Raw genomic sequence first — 13,237 nt, 5'->3', positions numbered from 1 at the left:
GACCGACCCAGAGGTCCGAGCCCATGGCGCGGTGGGTGCTCTACGGCCCGCAGCACCTGTGGACAAAGGGGGGGGGGGGGGACACACATCCCGGCAACTCCAGGGGCGAGTCAGGCGGGGCCCCACCCGTCTCCCAGGCGCCAGGAAAACACAGTAGCTTTCCCAGCTGGTGGGAGGGGGGGCTACCCCAGCTCCGGGTGTGTGTGTGTGTGTGTGTTGGGAGGTATCCCAGTTCTGTGGGGGGCGCAGGGTAGGGACCCAGCTTCGAGGCCTTCTCCACCCCCCACCCCCAAACTGAGTGAGTTTAGTGTGTGTGTGTGTGTGTGTGCGCGCGCGCGCCCACGCCAAGTTTGGACTCAGCACCACCGAAGGGAATTCCCCGGGGTTCTGGGGGGCTGGGGTGTGTTGGCATCTGGGGAAGGTGCCGAAGCAGGGGAGCGCACTGGGACCGGGCGCCTGGAGGGGTCTGAGGTTGATGCACTAACCTGCTCCTGTGGCCACCGGCTGGGAAGGCAAGTGGGTGCCCGGGCGGCCTGGCCCCGCCCCGCCCCCAGCACCGCCTCACGCTGGGCCTCTCCTCCTTGGAGCCTGGCGTTGGCCGAGGACCAGCACGCGGGCCTCAGGCTCCCCCGGCTTCATACACCCATTCCAGGATAGACAGATATTCAGATGAAAAGCAGGTATGAGAACAAAAAACTTTAATACAATCAGCAGGCTCAGTTTATTATTATGTGTAGAGAGAGAGCGTTGCATCTATTTAAGCCCACAGAATACTTGCAAAATATCATTATGTGCCAGGCCACACATACATACACACACACACACACACACACACACACACACACACACACACATGCAAATTGAATAAAGAGAAAAACTAGGACAGATGATTTGATCGTAATCCAAAGCAATTCTAAACAAACAGTAAAATGTTAAAAAACCAAGAGAACTTAAATAGTTAGAAAATAGCAAATTATCTTTTAAAAAACCCTGAATCAAAGAAAAACTCAAATATGAAGTTTCAAAGTAAAGGGTGTCCCAAAATTCACCTAAGAAGTAATTTTGATAGAAAACACAGGTTTATAATTAAAAATTGTAAATTTTTTATTGATTCATAAAGTATACAGTATAGGGTTATGTATGGAATAGCACATCGGGTAAATGGATTATCATGTCGAGATAGCAAGCACCATTAACTTATTGCCTGAGCAGCCGCATTTTCGAAGAAGAATGGTCCGATGATGCCTCCAGCCCCAAATCTGCACCAAACAGTGACACGTTGTGGATGGCTTGGTTAATCGACAAAATTGTCGCATTTGGGGCTCAGAAAATCCACGAGTGATTGTTGAGAAACAAATGCATCCACAACGTGTCACTGTTTGGTGCAGATTTGGGGCTGGAGGCATCATCGGACCATTCTTCTTCGAAAATGCGGCTGCTCAGGCAATAAGTTAATGGTGCTTGCTATCTCGACATGATAATCCATTTACCCGATATGCTATTCCATACATAACCCTATACTGTATACTTTATGAATCAATAAAAAAATTTACAACTTTTAATTATAAACCTGTGTTTTCTATCAAAATTACTTCTTGCGTGAATTTTGGGACACCCTTTATATGTAAAACTGCAAAGGTGCATGCCTTCATACTCTGCTCTATAGGACATAGCTAAAGCTGTGTTCAGAGGGAAACAAAGTCTTCCTTGATTTCATTATTAATGAAGAAAAAATTTAAATAAACATGTTACAAATATTAGAAAAAAGAACAGTAATGTGCACCGTTCTTTAGATCCAGAAAGAATGGGTCTATTCTGCCCAGCTTGGCACCCACCAGCTCCTAGAGGAGAAAGGGCAGGAAGGAGTGTCCAGTGGTCTGATGGGAATTCCTGGCCTTTGTCAAGTGAGTGCTGAGCCCAGGGTGCCAGCCCAGGAGTGAGAACCAAGATGGATTGTGGTGACTGGCCAGCTGCACCTTCTCCCCGCCTCAGGGCAGCCTGGAAATGCAGGAAATTCACACTCCATGGGGAAGACCTTTAAAAAAATTTATTTATTTCCCTAACCAGTTTGGCTCAGTGGATAGAGTGTCGGACTGCGGACTGAAGGGTCCCAGGTTCGATTCCAGTCAGGGGCATATGCCTTGGTTGCGGGCACATCCCCAGTAGGGAGTGTGCAGGAGGCAGCTGATCGATGTTTCTCTCTCATCAATGTTTCTAACTCTCTATCCCTCTCCCTTCCTCTGTAAAAAATCAATGAAATATATTTTTAAAAAAAGTTATTTATTTACTGATGAGAGAGAAACGTTGATTTACTGTTTCACTTATGTATGCATTCACTGGTGCATACTTGGTTGCTTCTTGTATGTGCTCTGTCCGGAGAGTGAACCTTGGCATATTGGGACAATGCTCTCTAACCATCTGAGCTACCTGGCCAGGGCCAAGGGGAAGAGCTTTGATTGGATTAATTCTTCCCCTAAAGGACAATACTGAGAAATGATGAATTTATTTGGCCTCTTGGAGGCTGATCCCTTGAGAAGGAGCAGCTGGCACGCTCAGTACCCAGTAGTGGCTTCCTCCCTCTCCCTCTCCCTGGGGTCACACCTTAATCAAGCAGTGTTCAAAGTTTCTGCCTCAGCTTTGCTTTCCTAGGAACCCAGGCTTAGTCAATTTACTTTTCAGTCTTTATTTAATTATAAGGACATTTAAAACTATGGTCATGAGTCCTAGCTGGTTTGGCTAGATGGACAGAGGGTCAGTCTGGGGACTAAAGGATCTGGGTTTGGTTCCGGTCAAGGGCATGTACCTCAGTTGCAGGCTCCTCCCTGGCCGGTGCAGGAGGCAATCAATTGATGCGTTTCTCTCACATTGCTGTTTCTCTCAGTCTTTCCCTCTCTCTTCCACTCTCTCTAAAAATCAATGGAAAAATATCCTCGGGTGAGGATTAAAAAATAATAAAATCAGTAAAAACACATTAAAAAAACCCCCAAACAATTAAAAAAAATAGCCCTGATCGGTTTGGCTCAGTAGATAGAGTGTCAGCCTGCAGACTGAAGGGTCCTGGGTTCGATTCCGGTCAAGGCCATGTACCTTGGTTGTGGGCACATCCCCAGGAGGGAGTGTGCAAGAGGCAGCTGATCGATGTTTCTCTCTCATCGATGTTTCTAACTCTCTATTCCTCTCCCTTCCTCTCTGTAAAAAATCAATAAAATATATTTAAAAAAATAAAACTATGGTCATAGGTTTTCAGGAAATGTGGTTTTAGTTATATCTGTAGTTTTCGATACACAACATTCTTATTGTTATTAATTTTTAAAAATAACTTGTCTATTAAAAATGAAACTATGAGCATCTTTGTGCAGGTGTTTGTGTAGACATTTCGTTTCTCTGGGATAAATGCCAGGATTCTATTGCTGGGTGGATGGTAACTGTATGTTTGTTTGTGTTTTAAGAAATTGCCAAACTTTTCAGAGTGGTTGAACCATTTTGACGTTATGCTGCTGAGAGTCATCCACATCAAACTGGAATCGAATGGGTGACCTCTTGGTTCATGGGTCGATGATCAACCATTGAGCAACACAGGCCGGGCCTATAGTACAGTTTTAAAATAGCCACTTAAAAGTTTACATCCGCTCAGATTACATACATTTGAAAGAGATTTCTGTGGCCCCTTCTGTAACCTTGAGATGTTATTTTGGAAGATGGTATGCATAGCACCTACCACCAGAGGGCGCGCTGTATACACTGCGCCACCTGGCCCCTCCCCTCCTCTTCCCACTGAAGGTAGTTTGTCTAGTTTTACGGTTTATCATTGGGGAAATATTTTGTAATATGTGGCAAGGAAGAGATATCATTTTCCTTTTGATGTACTTTGTTCTTACTTTTCATAAAATTTAAAACAAATACATATGGTGTGTATGACTTCTACCTTCAACATCATTACAGGAGGCCTCCTCCTCCTCCTACTCTGGTACCAAATACTTCTAAATAAAACACTTGATTTTTTTTCACAACTGTTATTTCTTGCTTTGCTTATTAATAAATATTTGTTGTTGATGCTGACTTAATGATTCTTAATTTATAAATTGTTGAGACATGAGTCTAGACGTTCCTTCCTGCTTTAGGTGACTTAGCTGAAAACAGGCTCATCTGGACAGAGCCAGTCTGCGAAGAGACAGCAGGCCTTGACTGAGGTCAGTGTCCTATTGCCAGGACCCTTGTATACACACCTTAGCTCTCAGGGAACACACTCCTGAGGGCTGTTCCCAGGCCTGAAAATTCTTTAATGCATTTCTTTTTTTTTTTTTTTAAATATATTTTATTGATTTTTTACAGAGAGGAAGAGAGAGGGATAGAGAGTCAGAAACATCAATGAGAGAGAAACATCAATCAGCTGCCTCCTGCACGCCCCCCACTGGGGATGCGCCCACAACCAAGGCACATGCCCTTGACCGGAACCGAACCCGGGACCCTTGAGTCCGCAGGCCAACGCTCCATCCACTGAGCCAAACCAGTTCTGGCTAATGCATTTCTTGATAATTGGAAAAACTAGATATGCCAAGTCCCTTTGGTGGGAACATACAAATGTATGTGATCAGTGCTCCTGGTCACCCTCGCTGTTGGGACCTTACATGGTTCCGTTAGAACATCTACGACTGGCCTATGATGCAGAATAATGACAGTTTGAGGACTGTGTGATAATATTTGTCATTTTAACCATTTGTAAGGGCACAATTCAATGGCGCTAAATACATTCACAACACTGTGTATCCATCACCACTATCTATATCCAAAATTTTTTCACCATCCCCAACGTAAACTCGGTACCCATTAAACAATAAGCCCTTCTCTCCTCCCAGTCCCTGATACTCTCTAATCTACTTCCTGTCTCTATGAATTTGACTACTCTAAGTACTTCATTTAAGTGAAATAAATCATTCTCTGTCTGGCTTATTGCACTTAGTATGCTGTGTTCAAGGTGAATAGCTGTAGCACGTGTCAGAATTTCCTTCCTTTTTATGGCTGCTTCAATTTATGTACATGCCACAATGTGTTTGTCCCCCTGTGGATGGACATTTGGGCTGTTTCTTCTTTTTGACTATTGTGAATGAGCAGAGCTATGAACATGTGTGTACATAAACACATTTGAGTACTTGTCTTTAATTCTTTTAGATATATGCCTTAAATTGCTGGGTCACATGGTAGTTTTATGTTTAGCTTTATGAAGGCCTGCCAAATTATTTTCCACAGTGGCTGAACCATTTTACATTTCCTCCAGCAATATGTGAGAGTTCAAGTTTTTCCACAGTCTTGCCAAAACTTTTTTTAAATAGATGTTTTTATTTATTTCAGAGAGGAAGGGAGATAGATAGAAACATCACTGATGAGAGAGAATCATTGATTGGCTGCCTCCTGCACACCCCCTACTGGGGATCGAGCCTGCAACCCCGGCATATGCCCTTGAACGGAATCGAACCCGGGGCCCTTCAGTCCGCAGACTAACGCTCTATCCACTGAGCCGAACCAGCTAGGGCTTGCCAACACTTTTATTTACTATTTTTAATTTATAGCCATCTTAGTGGATGTTAAGTGGTACATTGTTGTGGTTTAGATTTGCATTTCCCCAATGACTAATGATGTTAAGCATCTTTTCATATGCTTACTAGTCATCTATATATTTTCTTTTGAGAAATGCCTACTTATGACCTTTGCCCATTAAAATATATGGGTTGTGTGTTTTTGTTGTTGAGGTGTTAAGAGTTCTTCATACATTCTGTATATCAGACCCTTATCAGATATATGATTTGAAAACATTTTCTCCCATTCTGCAAGTTGTCACTTTTAAAAATCATATCCTTTGATGCACAAAAGCTTTATATTTTGTTGAGGTTTATCTATGGTTTTCTTTTGTTGCTCATTTTTATTGGTGTCATACCTAAGAATCCATTGCAAAACCCAAGATCATGAAATTTACTCCTGTGTTTTCTTCTATGAGTTTTATGGTTTTAGCTTTATATTTAGAATGTTGATCCATTTGAGTTATGTATACAGTGTAAGGTAGGGATCCAACTTCATTCTTTTGTGTGTGAATAGCCAGCTGTCCCAGCACCTTTACTGATGAGACTGTTATTCTCCAGTGAATGGTCTTGGCACCATTGTAAAAAATCAATTGGCTAGCCTGGCTGGTGTGGCTCAGTGGTTGAGCATCAACCTATGAACCAGGCAGTCACGGTTCAATTCCTGGTCAGGGCACATGCCCGGGTTGCAGGTTCAATCCCCAGTGTGGGGCGTGCAGGAGGAAGCTGATCAATGATTCTCTCCCATCATTGATGTTTCTGTCTCTCTCTCTCTCCCCCTTCCTCTCTGAAATAAATAAAAAATATTTTAAAAAATCAATTGGCTTAGAGACACATGGGTTTATTTCTGGACTTTCAGTTCTATTGTATTCATCTACTAGTGTATGTCTATCCTTATGCCAGTACCACACTGCTTTGAATACTGTAGCTTTGTAGTAAGTTCTGAAATTAGGAAGTGTGTCTTCCAACTTTGTTCTTTGTCACGATTGCTTTGGCTATTCAGTGTTGGAAGCTGCCCATTGTCTTCACTAGCAGAGGTGTGGACAAGGAGCCCGGAACCCTGGTGAACCTTGAGCCCTGGCAAAGGTCAGAACTATGCACCGACTGTTTAGTCAACACAATGGTAGCTGAAGCAATTTCCCGACTAGATAGTCATGTAAGTCCTTACTGATAAGATTGTCTGTCTGTTATGGAATTGCCTGCCTAAGGGCTATAGGTGTATCCCAAACTGAATAAAAGGATGGCAAGGCCTGAGCACAAGTGGAGTCCTCCCTCTTGTGTTGGGCTCCCGCCTGGCCCCCCAATTTCCAAATTATTATTTTTTGTCTCGTCTCTGTCATTTGCGCGCGGCCCTTCTCCAGAGCCCGAACACTGAACCACACGGGACGTGGGTCATCACATCTTAGGACCTCTTTCAATTCCATATAAATTTGAGGATGGGCTTTGCCATTTCTGCAAAAAAGGCTATTGGAATTTTGATAGAGGTTCCACTGAATCTGTAGGTCACTGTGGGCAGTATTGACATCTTAACAATATTGTCTTCCAATCCACGAATACAGGATGTCTTTCCATTTATTTAGGTCCGCTTTAATGTCAGCAATGTTTTTTAGTTTTCAGCTTCTTTGGTTACATTTATTCCCAAGTATTTAATTCTTTTATATTGTAAGTGGAATTGCTTTCTTTTCAGATTGTTTGTTGCTGGTGTATAGCAACACAACTGATTTTTGTGTGTTGACCTTGTATTTTGCAATTTTGCTAAATTTGTTCATTAGCTCAAGTTGCTTTCTTTTTGGTTCTTTAAGATTTTCTAGTATAAGATCATGTCATTTGTAAATTGAGATAGTTTTACCTCTTCCTTTCAAATCTGGATGCCTTTTTCTTTCTTTTTCTTCACTAATAGCTCTGACCAGAACTTCCAGTACAATGTTAAGTAGCAGCAACGAAAGCAGGCACTCTTTCCTTGTTTCTGTCCTTAGGGGATGGAACATTTTCAGTCTTTCACCATTGAATATGTTAGCGGTGGGATTTTCTTAAATACCCTTTATCACGTCAAAGTTCCCTTTGATTCTTACTACTAGTTTTCTGAGTGTTTTCTTCATGAACAGGTACTGGATTTAAAGAATAATTCTTGTACTTTCTGTGTCAATTGAGATGATCATGTGTTTTTTCCCTTCGTTCTATTAATGTCCTCTAGTTCATTAATGTAGTCTAAAATTAATGTATTCTAATCAATATACCTCATTGATTGATTTTCTTACATTGAATCCCCCCTTGCATTCTTGGGATAAATTCCATTTGGTTATGATGTGTAACACTTTTAATATGGTATTGGACTGAATTTGCTCCTATTTTGTTGAGGATTTTTGCATCTATATTCACAAGGGGTACTAGTCTGTAATCTTATTTTCCTGTGATGTATTTATTTGGCTTTGGTATCAGTATAATGCTAACATTATGGGATGAATTAGGAAGTGTTCCTGCCTCTTCAATTTTAGGGAAGAGTTTCAGAAGGATTGATGTTAAAGATTCTTCTTTTTTTAAAAAAATCCTCACCTGAGAACATTTTTCCATTGACTTTTAGAGACAGTGGGAGAGGCACACACACACAGAAATATCTATGTGAGAGAGATAGAGCGACTGGCTGTTTTTGCACATGCCCTGATCAGGGTTGGGGATTGAGCCTGCAACCGAGGTACATGCCCTTGACCAGAATCAAACCTGGGATCCTTCAGTCCACAGGCCAACGGTCTTTCCAAAGTGCCAAACTGGCTAGAGCAAGGATTATTCTTTAAATGTTTGGTAGAATTCACCAGTGAAGCTATCTGGTCCTGGGCTTTTCTCTGTTGGAAGGTTGGGTTACTGATTCAATCTCTTTACTTGTTATAGGTCTGTTGAGATTTTCTATTTCTTTTGAGTCTATTTTGGTGGTGTGTGTCTGGCTAGTTTGTGAACTTTTCCATTTCATCTAGGTTATCTAATTCATTGGGATGTAATGTTCATAGTATTCTCTTATACTTTTCTTTCTGTAATGTCAGTAGTAATGTTCCCACTTTCATTTCTTATTTTAGTTATTTCTGTCTTTTTCCTTTTTTCTAAAGTCAATGTTCACTTAGATTTATTAATGTACCACTTTTTGTTGTTGTTGCTTTTCTTTCCTTCCGGCATTCTTAGTTCTTTGATCTGGTATGATTTTCTTTATACCTGAAATACATAGATAGTTTAGAATTTCCTTTAGTGAAGACGCTCACTATTTGTCTGAAAATATTTTTATTTTGCCTTCATTCTTTTTTTTAGTTTTGTTTGTTTGTTTGTTTGTTTTTATGGTTAATCCTCACCTGACTGGGAATTGAACCCACCACCTTTTGGTGTATGGGATGACGCTTCAACCAACTGAGCTACACCAGCTGATTATACAATATTTTTGTTGCTTTAAAAAAAATTCCAATAACAGAGAAAACTTATATTTGATAGGGTTTACTGCTCTCTACCATCTTATGTACATTAGCTGTCCATTGTATTAATCTTGGAATTATGTCTCCATTTCACTATGCTTTTCCTCCACTAAATGGGAAAGGACACAGTGGTGGCTGGGGCACCATCTAGCGTTGTTCAGGCTTGAGGATCACGTGTGTGGGCTCTTGTGAGCGCTCCAATGGCCCAGCTCACGTGTGGATGGCCTTCCCCTCCCCAGCTCCTGGCATATGGGTGGTGACGGTTGCTGGTCGGGGGAGACTGTCTCCATTCTTGTACTGCTTGTGTCAGCTCTGAGGAAACGGAAGCTCCCAGTACATAGGCCCGATTCCCTCCTTATTCCTTGTATTGACTGGGACAGCAGCTGGAAAAAGGAGCTCTTGGCCTAAGGGACCTTCCAGGGACCCATTTTGATTTTCATTTTCACCTTGATGGTAATTCGTGACATCTATGCTGTCATAGCACAACTAGAATAACTGTTAGGTTTCACGGTTTGTGGAGTGATCACATGTGCTTCTGAACTTGTCTCCTCCCAGCAGTGCAGTCTCACTCTCTCTGGGAAGTTAGGGAGGGAACATGTCCCCACCCTCCCAATAGTTTCTCCACAAAGGGCCGAGTTTTGCCCTCGATCTGGATTGGACAAAGGGAGGTGTTTTCTTTCCACAGAGAATAGGACTAGACACTTCCTTGGTCACTGGTGTGTCTCCAGGACCCATCGTGGTCCTCAGCACCTTGCGAAGTTGGTAGGGATGATTTCCTGTGCTCGGTTCCTCCCCGCCTCGGCGTCTGAAGGGATCACTTTGTAGACACCTCTCCTGTTCTCTGAAGCAGCCTGCAGCTCAGACCTGCGACAGGGGTCTTAAGAAGCTGGGTGGAGGTGCCTGATGGGGTGCATGTAAGGATGTCATCTACATCCTCTCAAGGTCTTCGGATCCCAAACTGAACCAAGAGGCAGAGCCTGGAAACAGGACAGAGAATAAGGGCGTGTCCAGGAGGCCTGCCCCCACCTGAGGGCCACCTTAAGGCCTGGGCCCACCTTCCACCCTCTTGCTGACATCTAATATGCTCGGGGGAGCTGTGAGGCAACCTGATGGGTGAGATACCTGAGGCTCAGTGGAGCCCAGGCTGGGTGCCAGGGACGCATCTTGGCCACCTCTTTGATGCCAGGGAGAAGTCCCCTGTCCCAGAAGAAGGAACAAATACACGTTGTGGGGGGCCCTGCTCTGTACCAGGGACTTCAGTCCCTTTTTCATGTCTGGGCCCCACCTGGCACCTGTCTTAAGATTTACACCTGAGATCAGCTTAAGTGAGATGCAGATGGAGGAGGCAAAGCTCTTTCCCTGAGAAACCAGGCCCAGAGGGGAGGCAAGCTGCCTGTCCAGCGGGAGCCTCTGCCTGTCGGCCTGGGAGGGGCCTGAGTCCCAGTGCTGAAGGTGGGAGTGGAGTGATTCAGCCAGGACAAGGGAAGGTTGAGGATTGAGACAGGACACCCAGGTGTCAGGCTGATGGAGCACCCAGGGCGGGAGGAAGGTTTCTGGGGGATCTCAGGGCTGGATGATGGGAGTAGGTAACAGGAGTTGCATCAGCCTGGACTCGGGGTGCTCCAGGGCCTGGCGAGAGCAGCACTTGGGCAGTCAAGACACTGGAGGTGCAGGGGGCAGCCCAGGGGGCTCTAGAAGGGCTGGGTGGGCTGTAATAATTCAGGCCAAATAAAGGGAAATACAAACTTCTGGATTTTCTTTATTTAAATCACTTTTTTTCTCTTGACAACTTTGAAAATTGCTTTTGAAAACTATTCAGTGTCTGCTGAGCTCAGGCAAGAGAAAGTCCCGAGGCTGGTAGAGGAGAGGGTGAGGGGCCTCCTCCTGAGCCCCAAAGTTTCCTGGGAGAGAACAGTGCCAGCCCCCGCTGCGCACCTTGAAGTGCAGAGGTCGGAGGCTGCCCCTCCGGAGCAGCCTTAGCCTTCTCTGTGCTGGACCCACACCCTCCCTTCTTAGTCTGAGACCAGCCTGTGGCTTGGCACCAAGGCTATGGCCCTACCACCACCCATCCCCCACTGGCCTACAGTGGAATCATCTTCTCGAGTTTCTGGTAATTTTATCAGGGCTGCATCGTGTTGCTAAAACTACAGATAACATCTCCCTATGGGTAACTGTTCCCTGCTAGAGCCCCCTGAGGCTGGACCCAGGCTCAGAGGAGGGACACTGGGATGTGGGTTGGGTTTGGGGGCACGAGGGTCTATGAGGCAGACGCAGTCTGGCGGGGATGCTGGAACCGTATTGAGGTACGCTGCTTACCATTGGAGCTTCTGGCACATGGGGGCTGGAGCTGGGTGGGGGGCCTGGAGAGGCCCCTGGAGCTGTTGCTAATTGTCTCCTGGTATCTCCAGCTGGGTCCTGCTGACAAGCCCCTAAGCCCAGGTACAGGCACAGAGAGCCACCCCTCCCAGTCCAGGGCCACCTTAACTGGGCGGGGCACACCGCTGATGCCATCTTCAGGAGGACAGACCTGAGCGGAGGACTGGCTTTGCGAGGCACACACAGCTTCCAGCCTGCTCCCAGGTGGCCCAGCACCATGATCCAGGGCGCCTCTGAACCTGGTGGCCCCGGCTGGGGCTGGGACGGGGACGGGGACGATGACTGGGACAGTGCTGTGCTCACCCTGTTGGCGCTGGCTGTCGTAGCTGCCACGGCCCTGGCCCTGCACTGGTTTGGCTCTGGGCAGGACCAGGAGGCAGCAGGACCAGCATCCACCGGCCCCAAAGCCCAGCCTTCTCAGGCGGGAGGAGCTGGGCCAGCCCTGACCCCAAAGTCCAAGGTCAGTGGTGGCATCGAGGGACACAGCTCCGGGCAGGGGAAGCCAGAGCCTCCAGGACCCAGCCAGGCGAGTCCAGCTACAGCCAGTGCCCAGGACCACCAGCCCCACGGAAGTGAAGGTCTGGCTGCCACGGCCGCGGCTCCACCCAAGACACCCATCGAGGCGGCCAGTGGAGGGGCCTTGGGACAGCAGCATGGCAATGCCAGCCCTGGAGTCGCTCGAGGTGCAGGAAAGCAGCAGCCCAGGCCGGGTGCTGCCCTCCTGGGTAGGAGCAAAACCGGGGGGACGCCTGCCCCGCTCCTGATACACTTCACTCCTCCGAGTCTGGACAGAGACATGGAGGTGCAGGCGGAGGCAGGAGGCCTCTCAGCAAAGGCACCAGCTCAACAGGCCACGATCCACACGGTGGAACAGGACACCGGCTCCTGGAAACACGGAGCGGGGCCACCTGGCTCACTGGGGAGGCGGTCAGGCAGCCGGCGGTGGCAGGTGGATGACAGCTCAGGAGAGAGAACCCGGCGCCTCCCAAAGCTGGACCCCCTGCGCCTGGGTGCGGTGGTGAGTGTGTGGGACGCTGTGGATGCAGCCAGCACCTTCTCTGCAGGTGCCCAGAGGCCCCGTTACCGCCATGAGCTTCCCCCACCAGACTCTGTGCAGACTGGACGCCTGACAGATGGCTCAGAGAGGGGGTGCGGGAAAAGCAGCCCCCAGCCAGACCAAGTTTTAGCTCTGGATTCAGGGACCAAAGCTGGTGAGAGCAGGGAAGTTGGGCCCTGGGCTCCCGGGGAGTCTCCAGCCTCTGTGGAAGGCTGGCCCTGGGCAAGGAGGGAGGTCCTTGTCACCAAGAGCTTCAGCCAGACCCCAGGCTTCATAGGACCACGGCCAGGGGGGCAGCAGTGGGGGCGCCCACTCTTGTCCCAAGAGGGGACCACAGTGATCTGCACTATGGGAAAGGCTGGGGTGAACGGCTCTGGAGACCACTCTTTCTTCCGCTCAGATTCAGGCAGGACAGAAAAGCAAGGGGCCCGCAGTGTTGGAAAAGGGAGAGGATCCGGGCGAGGCCAGGGGGAGCCGAGCAGTGGACAGGTGGCTGGCTGTCTGGACACAGGGAAGCCAGCCACAGACGGCCTCAGTTGTGTCCCCTCCATGCATCCCTCAGCCACACCCCCCCTACTCATGCCTGAGCCCCTCTCTCCCTCAGCTTCCCTGACCGAAGCACATCCCAACCGAGGTCTCTTACCTGCAGCCCCGACTCGTCTGATCTCCTCTTCTTCACACTCTTTGGCCCTCAGAGTTGACCAGGGTCCTGCCAAGGATGAAAATCTCAGAGCAGTGCCAGCCCCAGCCCCAGCCCCAGCCCCAGCCCCAGCCCCAGC

The sequence above is a fragment of the Myotis brandtii genome, unplaced genomic scaffold (assembly GCF_000412655.1).
Source record: "Myotis brandtii unplaced genomic scaffold, ASM41265v1 scaffold2658, whole genome shotgun sequence".
NCBI lineage: Eukaryota > Metazoa > Chordata > Mammalia > Chiroptera > Vespertilionidae > Myotis > Myotis brandtii.
The sequence above is the reverse complement of the archived record's forward strand: the minus strand, read 5'-3'. Positions refer to the sequence as shown.